We start from the raw sequence: 12,722 nt of genomic DNA, 5'->3' as shown, positions 1-12,722 counted from the left end.
AAGGAGTGAACTGTGAGATAAAGAAAACTGCAAAACAGAGATTATGTGTCTCTTTCATGCATCTGCCCGTCTACCTTGCTGATGAAGAGATTTTAAATAAAACTGGAGGTTTGGGGGGTTTCCCAATTTCAAAAATAAAGCGGCGTGTTTATCCGGCACCAGCATCGAGGATGGACAAGATATGTAAAGGCGCGGTTTCCGAAGGAGTGGCCTCCTACCGTACAGCACAAAAATAGAAACGGCAGAGGTCACACAATACTTTCGGGGTGATGCACAGCCATCAGGTGAAGACTTGTCGGCTGTGCATGAGCCCAGATCATGTGTGAAGGACTGCCCGGAGTTTAAGTGCCATAAATGCGAGGAAAGAGGCCACTTCGCGAGAAACACTGCAATGCTGTGACGTGCCCGGAGTGCAATTTGGTTTTAAATAAGTGTGAGTGTTGGATGCAGGGTGAGGAGGAGGAGCAGCAGCAGGTGGGCGGGGCAGGTGCATGAAAGAGACAACGAGCAGCGAGACGTTGGAGAAAGGGTTTGGTGAAGGACTGGAATTAAATAAGGATATAGAACAACAGAAAGAGTGTACCGAACCAATCATACAAACACAACAGGATGGGGGAATTTGGACACAGATGGATTTGACAGACAGCTTGCAAAATGCTTTGGATAATGTGGAACTGGTGATGAAAGGAATAAAGTACTGAGTGATGCACAACAGGAGGGAATTTTATGTACACCGATGGATGTGACGGGACAGTGTGCAAAAGGAGATGGACGGGATAGAAATTAATGATGATACAAAAGAGTGTGAACAAGGAAAAGAAATGAGGAGACGCAGGGGAAATCATCAAAAAGAAGAAGATCTGTAAAGGTAATACTAATCTTGATACTGCAAGAAAAAAGAATGCTTAAAGAAGATGGGATTGAGTGGTGCAAATAAGTATGAGCTGCTAAAAGGTTTGGAGGAGATGGACTGAGTTTATGGGTTTTATGCATGTTTTTATATGTTTTATGCTTTTAAGAATTGTTACTTTTAATGCTAGAGGGCTTTCAAATGTAGGAAAATTTGAAAAGGTGAAAGAAATGTGTAAAAGAGAGGATGTGATTTTATTACAAGAAACTAACTGGAGGGAAGAGTACATGACTGAAATAAGAAAAAGGTGGAGTGGAGAGATTTTTTATAACAATGGTGATGGGAGGCTGGGAAGAGGTGTTGCGATCTTAATAAAAGAAAACTGTGGGGTATCATGTAAAACAATATATAATGACATAGATGGGAAATGTATTGCGGTTGAAATGGAGTATGAGGGAGAAAAAAGTTATTGTAGTTAATATTCATGCACCGACTGTAGAAAATGAAAAGAAGGAATATTTTAATGTATTAAGAGATTTTTTAAAAAAGCATAAAGAAGTTATTATGATGGGTGATTTTAATACAGTTTTCAGTAAATTAGAAATTGGTGAGGGAATGGTTTTTAAAAATGATAAAGGAAGAAAAGAACTGAAATTATTAATGGAAGAAAATAATATGATTGATGTATGGAGAGAAAGAAATGAAGAAAAGAAAGAATATTCAAGGAGGCAATTAGTAGGGAATTTTATGTGTAAGACAAGGATTGATTTTATTTTGTGTACAAGGAACATTGAAGGTTTTATTGGTAACATGGAATATGTAGAATCAAGCTTAAGTGACCATAAACCACTTTTTATACAAGTAGACTGGAGTTCAGTGAAAAGAGGGCCGGGTGTATGGGTTTTAAATGTAGAGGTTTTGAAGAATGAGGAGTATGTGTTAAGTATTAAAGAAATTATTGAAAAAGAAAAGGAGAATGAAATGTACAGTGAAGATAAAAGGATATGGTGGGAAAATGTTAAATATTTAGTAAAAAAATTCACAATAAAATATTGCAAATTAATACAGATGTGTAAGAGGAAGAAGGAGAGAGAAATAAGAGAAAAATTGGAAAAGGAATTAAATGACAATGGGAAAGATATACAAAAAATAAAAGAATTGGAGGGATTATTGAAAGACATGGAAGAGAAAAAATATGAAGGTGCAAGACTAAGGAGTAAAGCTAAATATACGGTGGAGGGTGAAAAATGTACAAAGTTTTTCTTTGATCTAGAAAAAATAAGAGGGAAAGCTGGAATGATTAAAGAAATAAGAGGGAAAAATGGTGTAGTGGTGGAAACAAATGAGGAAATATTAAAAGAAGTAAAAGCATATTATGAAAATCTGTTTAGTACTGAGGGGTTGAAAGAAGAAGAGAAATTGGAGTTACTAAATCAAATAAAAACAACAGTAGGAGAAGTAGACAAAAAAGACTGTGATGAAGAGATAAGAGAAGAAGAGATAAAAAGAGCAATAAGTGAATTAAACAAAAATAAAAGTCCAGGTATAGATGGTTTGGGGAGTGAATTTTATATAGTTTTTAAAGATTTTTTAACCAGTATTTTAAAAGAAGTATATGAAGACATTTTTAAAAAAGAGGAAATGAATCAGAGAATGGGGATGGGATTAATAAAGTTGATATATAAAAGAAAAGGAGATAAAGTAGACCTAAAAAATTATAGACCAATTACAATGCTGAATACAGATTTGAAAATTTTAACAAAAGTTTTAGCCAATAGATTGAAAGAGGTAATGCCAACCATAATTAAAACAAATCAAGTGTATGGAGTAAAAGGGAAAGATATAGCGGATACAACTTTAAGTATAATAGATAGAATAAGATATATGAAAGAAAAAAGCAAAAAAGGATATGTTATTAGTTTGGATTTTGAAAAGGCCTTTGATAGAGTGGAGCATGATTATTTATTTGGAATTTTAAGAAGGTACGGGTTTGGGGATAATTTTGTCAAGTGGATTACAATTTTATACAGGGGAGCAATAACAAGAATACAGTGTAACGGTTTTTTAACAGAATGTTTTAAAATTACTAGTTCAATAAGACAAGGATGTCCATTATCGGCGCTTTTATATTCTTTAGTTGCAGAACCATTGGGATTAGTTGTTAAAATAGATGAAGACATAAGAGGGATAAACATTGAAGGAAGTGGGGGAAATGAAAAAATATTTCAATATGCAGATGATACAACAATAATAGTTAAGGATATAGAGAGTGTTAATAAAGTAATGGAAGTAGTACAGATGTTTTGTAGGGGATCAGGAGGCAAGTTAAATGAAGAAAAAACAACATATGTGAGATTTGGAGGAGTAAATGTTTTAACTGATTATTTTCATTTTAAAGAAACAAAAGAAATAAGGATTTTAGGTGTTCTAATGGGAAAAGATGAAAGGAATGTTAAAGAAAAAATGTGGGAAGAAATAGTAGGAGGAATTGAAAGAAGGTTAAATTTTTGGAAATTGAGGACTTTAAGTTTAAAAGGGAAGGTTTTAATTTTAAATGTGTTAATGGTGTCAAAGTTGTGGTATGTTTTATATGTGACTGCTATGCCAGTGTGGGTGGAGAAAAGGTTGAAAAAATGTTTTTTAGATTTTTTATGGAATGGTAAACCGTCAAGAATTGCATACAGTACATTAATAGGAGAAGTAGGGAAAGGAGGGATGGGATTAATTGATGTTGAACAGAGAAAAAATAGCTTAAGAGTTAAAATAGTAAAAAAATATCTAGATGATGGTCACAAAGCAGCATGGAAAAAGACAATGGAATATTTTTTAAACAAATGTGGGGATTTTAACATGGGGGATGGGATTTTATGGATGAAAGCTAAGAATTGGATGACAGAAAGATTACCAGAGTTTTATAGAGAAATGTTTAGTGCCTGGGGAAAATTTTTAGACAAAGTTGAGTATGATCCACATGGGAGAGAAAACATTTTAAATCAACCTCTCTTTTTAAACAAAAACATTTTAAAACAAGACAAAGAATTGTTTTTAAAGAAATGGATGGATGTGGGGATAACAAGAGTGAGAGATGTTTTGTATGAATTTAAAGAAGGGTTTTTACCGACACAATTTATTGTAGATGCAATGGAGGAGGCAAAAGAGGATTACAGTGAACAAGAAATAAAAAATAAATATGAAATCATTAAAAATGCAATACCTAAAGAGTGGATAAAAAGAATAGAAAGTATGGAAGGAGAGCCAAAAGAGAAATGTATTCATGTGAAGTTTGGGGAAAAAATGTATGATTTTAAGGAATGTACTGTGAAAATGATTTATTGTGCTTTTAGAGATGATGTTTTTAAAGAGCCGATTGTAAATGGATACTGGGTGCAGAAATTCAGAGATTTAAAAAAAGAGTGTATATGGAGAAACATGACGGGGAAATGTGTGGAAACCAAATTGGAATGTTTGGAGTATTTTATAAGGCATAAAGTGGTTTTTACTGATGTAATTTTAAATAAAATAGGAATGGAAGAAAATGCTCTGTGTAAAGTGTGCCAGGAAGAGGAAGAGGGGATTTTACATATGTTTTTACATTGTAGAGACCTAGAGGACTTTTTAAGGAAATGTAAATGTTTAATCAAAGATGTGACTGAGGAGTGGGATGAAAATATAATGGAATGGAATAGAGTTGTCATGTTTGGTTGGGAAAAAAAGTGTAAAAACAAAAGTTTCATTAATCTGTGTGTAATGCTAATGAAAAGTGCAATATGGGACAGAAGAACTGTGGCTAAAAAGGAAAAAATTGTGTTGGATGTTTGGAGTGTGTTTAAAAGAAAAACAGAATTATATATCGAAAGACTGTATGTTTACTTTAAAGGTGTAAATATGTTAGACTCTTTTTATGATGTTTTTACCCCAAAGGTCTGTTGTGTTTTAAAAGATTTAATGTGGAAGTTGCCAGAATGTGGAAGAGTTTTTTAAATTATCTATGTAAAGGAAAGAGGTGTAATGTAGAGATGTGTAAAGACGATGCTCTGTATTTTCTATTGATTGTGCTTAATCTATTGTATTTTATTGATTGAAATTTCTTAATAAAAAAAAAAAAAAAAAAAGGCTATGCCCCATCTCGTCTGATCTCGGAAGCTAAGCAGGTATGGGCCTGGTTGGTACTTGGATGGGAGACCGCCTCGGAATACCAGGTGCTGTAAGCTTTTTGGACATTTTTCACTTAGTATATAATAATTTTGCCAAAAAATAGACTCAAAGCCCTGATCTCTGAATCTTAGCAGGTTTAGGTCTGGTTAGTACTTGGATTGGAGACCGCCTGGGAATACCAGGTGCTGTAAGCTTTTTGGACATTTTTCACTTAGTATATAATAATTTTGCCAAAAAATATAGTCAATGCCCGACCTCTGAATATTAGCAGGTTCGGGCATGGTTTACTTCATGGATGGGAGACTGCCTGGGAATACCAGGTGCTTTAATCTTTTGGAAAATTTCACGAATTATATAATAATCTTTCATTAAAAAAAAAAAAAAAAAAAAAAAGTCAATGCCCGATCTCTGAATCTTAGCAGGTTTAGGTCTGGTTAGTACTTTGATGAGAGACTGCCTAGGAATACCAGGTGCTTTAAGCTTTTGGGTTTTCTTTCCTACCTATATAATGTACTGGTGATTAGATTGGTCGGTCTTTAAATAGCCCTCTCTTTGCAGCAGTCTTGGCTTACGGTCATACCAACCTGGCTATGCCCCATCTCGTCTGATCTCGGAAGCTAAGCAGGTTTGGGCCTGGTTGGTACTTGGATGGGAGACCGCCTCGGAATAACAGGTGCTGTAAGCTTTTTGGACATTTTTCACTTAGTATATAATCATTTTGCCAAAAAATATAGTCAATGCCCGACCTCTGAATATTAGCAGGTTCGGGCATGGTTTACTTCATGGATGGGAGACTGCCTGGGAATACCAGGTGCTTTAATCTTTTGGAAAATTTCACGAATTATATAATAATCTTTCATTAAAAAAAAAAAAAAGTCAATGCCCGATCTCTGAATCTTAGCAGGTTTAGGTCTGGTTAGTACTTTGTTGAGAGACTGCCTAGGAATACCAGGTGCTTTAAGCTTTTGGGTTTTCTTTCCTACTTATATAATGTACTGGCGATTAGATTGGCTGGTCTTTAAATAGTCCTCTCTTTGCAGCAGTCTTCGCTTACGGCCATACCAACCTGGCTATGCCCGATTTCGTCTGATCTCGGAAGCTAAGCAGGTTTGGCCTCGTTAGTACTTGGATGGGAGACCGCCTGGGAATACCAGGTGCTGTAAGCTTTTTGGACATTTTTCACTTAGTATATAATAATTTTGCCAAATAATAGAGTCAATGCCCGATCTCTGAATATTAGCAGGTTTGGGCCTGGTTAGTACATGGATGGGAGACTGCCTGGGAATACCAGGCGCTTTAATCTTTTGGAAAATTTCACGAATTATATAATAATCTTCCATAAAAAAACAAAATAAAAAACGAAAGAGTCAATGCCCGATCTCTGAATCTTAGCAGGTTTAGGTCTGGTTAGTACTTTGATGAGAGACTGCCTAGGAATACCAGGTGCTTTAAGCTTTTGGGTTTTCTTTCCTACTTATATAATGTACTGGCGATTAGATTGGCTGCTCTTTAAATAGCCCTCTCTTTGCAGCAGTCTTCGCTTACGGTCATACCAACCTGGCTATGCCCCATCTCGTCTGATCTCGGAAGCTAAGCAGGTTTGGGCCTGGTTAGTACTTGGATGGGAGACCGCCTGGGAATACCAGGTGCTGTAAGCTTTTTGGACATTTTTCACTTAGTATATAATAATTTTGTCAAATAATAGAGTCAATGCCCGATCTCTAAATCTTAGCAGGTTTGGGCCTGGTTAGTACATGGATGGGAGACTGCCTGGGAATACCAGGTGCTTTAATCTTTTGGAAAATTTCACGAATTATATAATAATCTTTCATTAAAAAAAAAAAAAAAAAAAAAAAAAAAGTAAATGCCCGATCTCTGAATCTTAGCAGGTTTAGGTCTGGTTAGTACTTTGATGAGAGACTGCCTAGGAATACCAGGTGCTTTAAGCTTTTGGTTTTTTTTCCTACTTATATAATGTACTGGTGATTAGATTGGTCGGTCTTTAAATAGCCCTCTCTTTGCAGCAGTCTTGGCTTACGGTCATACCAACCTGGCTATGCCCCATCTCGTCTGATCTCGGAAGCTAAGCAGGTTTGGGCCTGGTTGGTACTTGGATGGGAGACCGCCTCGGAATACCAGGTTCTGTAAGCTTTTTGGACATTTTTCACTTAGTATATAATAATTTTGCCAAAAAATAGAGTCAAAGCCCTGATCTCTGAATCTTAGCAGGTTTAGGTCTGGTTAGTACTTGGATTGGAGACCGCCTGGGAATACCAGGTGCTGTAAGCTTTTTGGACATTTTTCACTTAGTATATAATAATTTTGCCAAAAAATATAGTAAATGCCCGACCTCTGAATATTAGCAGGTTCGGGCATGGTTTACTTCATGGATGGGAGACTGCCTGGGAATACCAGGTGCTTTAATCTTTTGGAAAATTTCACGAATTATATAATAATCTTTCATTAAAAAAAAAAAAAAAAAAAAAAAAAAGTCAATGCCCGATCTCTGAATCTTAGCAGGTTTAGGTCTGGTTAGTACTTTGATGAGAGAATGCCTAGGAATACCAGGTGCTTTAAGATTTTGGATTTTCTTTCCTACTTATATAATGTACTGGTGATTAGATTGGTCGTTCTTTAAATAGCCCTCTCTTTGCAGCAGTCTTGGCTTACGGTCATAACAACCTGGCTATGCCCCATCTCGTCTGATCTCGGAAGCTAAGCAGGTTTGGGCCTGGTTGGTACTTGGATGGGAGACCGCCTCGGAATACCAGGTGCTGTAAGCTTTTTGGACATTTTTCACTTAGTATATAATAATTTTGCCAAAAAATAGTCAATGCCCTGATCTCTGAATCTTAGCAGGTTTAGGTCTGGTTAGTACTTGGATTGGAGACCGCCTGGGAATACCAGGCGCTGTAAGCTTTTTGGACATTTTTCACTTAGTATATAATAATTTTACCAAAAAATATAGTCAATGCCCGACCTCTGAATATTAGCAGGTTCGGGCATGGTTTACTTCATGGATGGGAGACTGCCTGGGAATACCAGGTGCTTTAATCTTTTGGAAAATTTCACGAATTATATAATAATCTTTCATTAAAAAAAAAAAAAAAAAAAAAAAAGAGTCAATGCCCGATCTCTGAATCTTAGCAGGTTTGGGCCTGGTTAGTACATGGATGGGAGACTGCCTGGGAATACCAGGTGCTTTAATCTTTTGGAAAATTTCACGAATTATATAATAATCTTTCATTAAAAAAAAAAAAAAAAAAGTCAATGCCCGATCTCTGAATCTTAGCAGGTTTAGGTCTGGTTAGTACTTTGATGAGAGACTGCCTAGGAATACCAGGTGCTTTAAGATTTTGGGTTTTCTTTCCTACTTATATAATGTACTGGTGATTAGATTGGTCGGTCTTTAAATAGCCCTCTCTTTGCAGCAGTCTTTGCTTACGTTCATACCAACCTGGCTATGCCCCATCTCGTCTGATCTCGGAAGCTAAGCAGGTTTGGGCCTGGTTGGTACTTGGATGGTAGACCGCCTCGGAATAACAGGTGCTGTAAGCTTTTTGGAAATTTTTCACTTAGTATATAATAATTTTGCCAAAAAATAGAGTCAATGCCCGATCTCTGAATCTTAGCAGGTTTAGGTCTGGTTAGTACTTTGATGAGAGACTGCCTAGGAATACCAGGTGCTTTAAGCTTTTGGGTTTTCTTTCCTACTTATATAATGTACTGGCGATTAGATTGGCTGCTCTTTAAATAGCCCTCTCTTTGCAGCAGTCTTCGCTTACGGTCATACCAACCTGGCTATGCCCCATCTCGTCTGATCTCGGAAGCTAAGCAGGTTTGGGCCTGGTTAGTACTTGGATGGGAGACCGCCTGGGAATACCAGGTGCTGTAAGCTTTTTGGACATTTTTCACTTAGTATATAATAATTTTGTCAAATAATAGAGTCAATGCCCGATCTCTAAATCTTAGCAGGTTTGGGCCTGGTTAGTACATGGATGGGAGACTGCCTGGGAATACCAGGTGCTTTAATCTTTTGGAAAATTTCACGAATTATATAATAATCTTTCATTAAAAAAAAAAAAAAAAAAAAAAAAAAAAGTAAATGCCCGATCTCTGAATCTTAGCAGGTTTAGGTCTGGTTAGTACTTTGATGAGAGACTGCCTAGGAATACCAGGTGCTTTAAGCTTTTGGTTTTTTTTCCTACTTATATAATGTACTGGTGATTAGATTGGTCGGTCTTTAAATAGCCCTCTCTTTGCAGCAGTCTTGGCTTACGGTCATACCAACCTGGCTATGCCCCATCTCGTCTGATCTCGGAAGCTAAGCAGGTTTGGGCCTGGTTGGTACTTGGATGGGAGACCGCCTCGGAATACCAGGTTCTGTAAGCTTTTTGGACATTTTTCACTTAGTATATAATAATTTTGCCAAAAAATAGAGTCAAAGCCCTGATCTCTGAATCTTAGCAGGTTTAGGTCTGGTTAGTACTTGGATTGGAGACCGCCTGGGAATACCAGGTGCTGTAAGCTTTTTGGACATTTTTCACTTAGTATATAATAATTTTGCCAAAAAATATAGTAAATGCCCGACCTCTGAATATTAGCAGGTTCGGGCATGGTTTACTTCATGGATGGGAGACTGCCTGGGAATACCAGGTGCTTTAATCTTTTGGAAAATTTCACGAATTATATAATAATCTTTCATTAAAAAAAAAAAAAAAAAAAAAAAAAAAGTCAATGCCCGATCTCTGAATCTTAGCAGGTTTAGGTCTGGTTAGTACTTTGATGAGAGAATGCCTAGGAATACCAGGTGCTTTAAGATTTTGGATTTTCTTTCCTACTTATATAATGTACTGGTGATTAGATTGGTCGTTCTTTAAATAGCCCTCTCTTTGCAGCAGTCTTGGCTTACGGTCATACCAACCTGGCTATGCCCCATCTCGTCTGATCTCGGAAGCTAAGCAGGTTTGGGCCTGGTTGGTACTTGGATGGGAGACCGCATCGGAATACCAGGTGCTGTAAGCTTTTTGGACATTTTTCACTTAGTATATAATAATTTTGCCAAAAATAGTCAATGCCCTGATCTCTGAATCTTAGCAGGTTTAGGTCTGGTTAGTACTTGGATTGGAGACCGCCTGGGAATACCAGGCGCTGTAAGCTTTTTGGACATTTTTCACTAGTATATAATAATTTTACCAAAAAATATAGTCAATGCCCGACCTCTGAATATTAGCAGGTTTCGGGCATGGTTTACTTCATGGATGGGAGACTGCCTGGGAATACCAGGTGCTTTAATCTTTTGGAAAATTTCACGAATTATATAATAATCTTTCATTAAAAAAAAAAAAAAAAAAAAAAAAGAGTCAATGCCCCGATCTCTGAATCTTAGCAGGTTTGGGCCTGGTTAGTACATGGATGGGAGACTGCCTGGGAATTACCAGGTGCTTTAATCTTTTGGAAAATTTCACGAATTATATAATAATCTTTCATTAAAAAAAAAAAAAAAAGGTCAATGCCCGATCTCTGAATCTTTAGCAGGTTTAGGTCTGGTTAGTACTTTGATGAGAGACTGCCTAGGAATACCAGGTGCTTTAAGGATTTTGGGTTTTCTTTCCTACTTATATAATGTTACTGGTGATTAGATTGGTCGGGTCTTTAAATAGCCCTCTCTTTGCAGCAGTCTTGCTTACGTTCATACCAACCTGGCTATGCCCCATCTCGTCTGATCTCGGAAGCTAAGCAGGTTTGGGCCTGGTTGGTACTTGGATGGTAGACCGCCTCGGAATAACAGGTGCTGTAAGCTTTTTGGAAATTTTTCACTTAGTATATAATAATTTTGCCAAAAAATAGAGTCAATGCCCGATCTCTTAATCTTAGCAGGTTTAGGTCTGGTTAGTACTTTGATGAGAGACTGCCTAGGAATACCAGGTGCTTTAAGCTTTTGGGTTTTCTTTCCTACTTATATAATGAACTGGTGATTAGATTGGTCGGTCTTTAAATAGCCCTCTCTTTGCAGCAGTCTTGGCTTACGGTCATACCAACCTGGCCATGCCCCATCTCGTCTGATCTCGGAAGCTAAGCAGGTTTGGGCCTGGTTGGTACTTGGATGGGAGACCGCCTCGGAATACCAGGTGCTGTAAGCTTTTTGGACATTTTTCACTTAGTATATAATAATTTTGCCAAAAAATAGAGTCAATGCCCTGATCTCTGAATCTTAGCAGGTTTAGGTCTGGTTAGTACTTGGATTGGAGACCGCCTGGGAATACCAGGCGCTGTAAGCTTTTTGGACATTTTTCACTTAGTATATAATAATTTTACCAAAAAATATAGTCAATGCCCGACCTCTGAATATTAGCAGGTTCGGGCATGGTTTACTTCATGGATGGGAGACTGCCTGGGAATACCAGGTGCTTTAATCTTTTGGAAAATTTCACGAATTATATAATAATCTTTCATTAAAAAAAAAAAAAAAAAAAAAAAAAGGTCAATGCCCGATCTCTGAATCTTAGCAGGTTTAGGTCTGGTTAGTACTTTGATGAGAGACTGCCTAGGAATACCAGGTGCTTTAAGCTTTTGGGTTTTCTTTCCTACCTATATAATGTACTGGTGATTAGATTGGTCGGTCTTTAAATAGCCCTCTCTTTGCAGCAGTCTTGGCTTACGGTCATACCAACCTGGCTATTCCCCATCTCGTCTGATCTCGGAAGCTAAGCAGGTTTTGGGCCTGGTTGGTACTTGGATGGGAGACCGCCTCGGAATAACAGGTGCTGTAAGCTTTTTGGACATTTTTCACTTAGTATATAATCATTTTGCCAAAAATATAGTCAATGCCCGACCTCTGAATATTAGCAGGTTCGGGCATGGTTTACTTCATGGATGGGAGACTGCCTGGAATACCAGGCTGCTTTAATCTTTTGGAAAATTTCACGAATTATATAATAATCTTCATTAAAAAAAAAAAAAGTCAATGCCCGATCTCTGAATCTTAGCAGGTTTAGGTCTGGTTAGTACTTTGTGAGAGACTGCCTAGGAATACCAGGTGCTTTAAGCTTTTGGGTTTTCTTTCCTACTTATATAATGTACTGGCGATTAGATTGGCTGGTCTTTAAATAGTCCTCTCTTTGCAAGCAGTCTTCGCTACGGCCATACCAACCTGGCTATGCCCGATTTCGTCTGATCTCGGAAGCTAAGCAGGTTTGGCCTCGTTAGTACTTGGATGGGAGACCGCCTGGGAATACCAGGTGCTGTAAGCTTTTTGGACATTTTTCACTTAGTATATAATAATTTTTGCCAAATAATAGAGTCAATGCCCGATCTCTGAATATTAGCAGGTTTGGGCCTGGTTAGTACATGGATGGGAGACTGCCTGGGAATACCAGGCGCTTTAATCTTTTGGAAAATTTCACGAATTATATAATAATCTTCCATAAAAAAACAAAATAAAAAACGAAAGAGTCAATGCCCGATCTCTGAATCTTAGCAGGTTTAGGTCTGGTTAGTACTTTGATTGAGAGACTGCCTAGGAATACCAGGTGCTTTTAAGCTTTTGGGTTTTCTTTCCTACTTATATAATGTACTGGCGATTAGATTGGCCTGCTCTTTAAATAGCCCTCTCTTTGCAGCCAGTCTTCGCTTACGGTCATACCAACCTGGCTATGCCCCATCTCGTCTGATCTCGGAAGCTAAGCAGGTTTGGGCCTGGTTAGTACTTGGATGG

The 12,722-nt window shown here is 37.4% G+C and overlaps 5 non-coding genes and 8 pseudogenes across 5 annotated transcripts; all 13 read left to right on the top strand.

Moving 5' to 3' along the window:
- Nucleotides 1–5,571: 5,571 nt before the first annotated feature.
- Nucleotides 5,572–5,690, top strand: LOC113104739 (uncharacterized; annotated as a pseudogene).
- Nucleotides 5,691–6,053: 363 nt separating this feature from the next.
- Nucleotides 6,054–6,171, top strand: LOC113104746 (5S ribosomal RNA). The gene has a single exon (XR_003292103.1). It is a non-coding gene; the product is annotated as a 5S ribosomal RNA (ribosomal RNA).
- A 373-nt stretch (nt 6,172–6,544) lies between these two features.
- On the top strand, nt 6,545–6,663 carry LOC113104745 (5S ribosomal RNA). Its single transcript, XR_003292102.1, has one exon. It is a non-coding gene; the product is annotated as a 5S ribosomal RNA (ribosomal RNA).
- A 374-nt stretch (nt 6,664–7,037) lies between these two features.
- Nucleotides 7,038–7,156, top strand: LOC113104738 (uncharacterized; annotated as a pseudogene).
- Nucleotides 7,157–7,669: 513 nt separating this feature from the next.
- Nucleotides 7,670–7,788, top strand: LOC113104740 (uncharacterized; annotated as a pseudogene).
- Nucleotides 7,789–8,444: 656 nt separating this feature from the next.
- LOC113104744 (uncharacterized) lies at nt 8,445–8,563 on the top strand (annotated as a pseudogene).
- A 221-nt stretch (nt 8,564–8,784) lies between these two features.
- LOC113104735 (5S ribosomal RNA) lies at nt 8,785–8,903 on the top strand. Its single transcript, XR_003292101.1, has one exon. It is a non-coding gene; the product is annotated as a 5S ribosomal RNA (ribosomal RNA).
- A 375-nt stretch (nt 8,904–9,278) lies between these two features.
- On the top strand, nt 9,279–9,397 carry LOC113104737 (uncharacterized; annotated as a pseudogene).
- A 514-nt stretch (nt 9,398–9,911) lies between these two features.
- LOC113104748 (5S ribosomal RNA) lies at nt 9,912–10,030 on the top strand. The gene has a single exon (XR_003292105.1). It is a non-coding gene; the product is annotated as a 5S ribosomal RNA (ribosomal RNA).
- Nucleotides 10,031–10,689: 659 nt separating this feature from the next.
- Nucleotides 10,690–10,808, top strand: LOC113104743 (uncharacterized; annotated as a pseudogene).
- A 221-nt stretch (nt 10,809–11,029) lies between these two features.
- On the top strand, nt 11,030–11,148 carry LOC113104747 (5S ribosomal RNA). Its single transcript, XR_003292104.1, has one exon. It is a non-coding gene; the product is annotated as a 5S ribosomal RNA (ribosomal RNA).
- Nucleotides 11,149–11,661: 513 nt separating this feature from the next.
- LOC113104741 (uncharacterized) lies at nt 11,662–11,781 on the top strand (annotated as a pseudogene).
- Nucleotides 11,782–12,141: 360 nt separating this feature from the next.
- LOC113104742 (uncharacterized) lies at nt 12,142–12,258 on the top strand (annotated as a pseudogene).
- Nucleotides 12,259–12,722: the final 464 nt, after the last annotated feature.

Source organism: Carassius auratus, unplaced genomic scaffold (genome assembly GCF_003368295.1).
Source record: "Carassius auratus strain Wakin unplaced genomic scaffold, ASM336829v1 scaf_tig00218092, whole genome shotgun sequence".
Taxonomy (NCBI): domain Eukaryota; kingdom Metazoa; phylum Chordata; class Actinopteri; order Cypriniformes; family Cyprinidae; genus Carassius; species Carassius auratus.
Note: the sequence above shows the minus strand (reverse complement) of the source record. Positions and strands in the feature narration are given on the sequence as shown.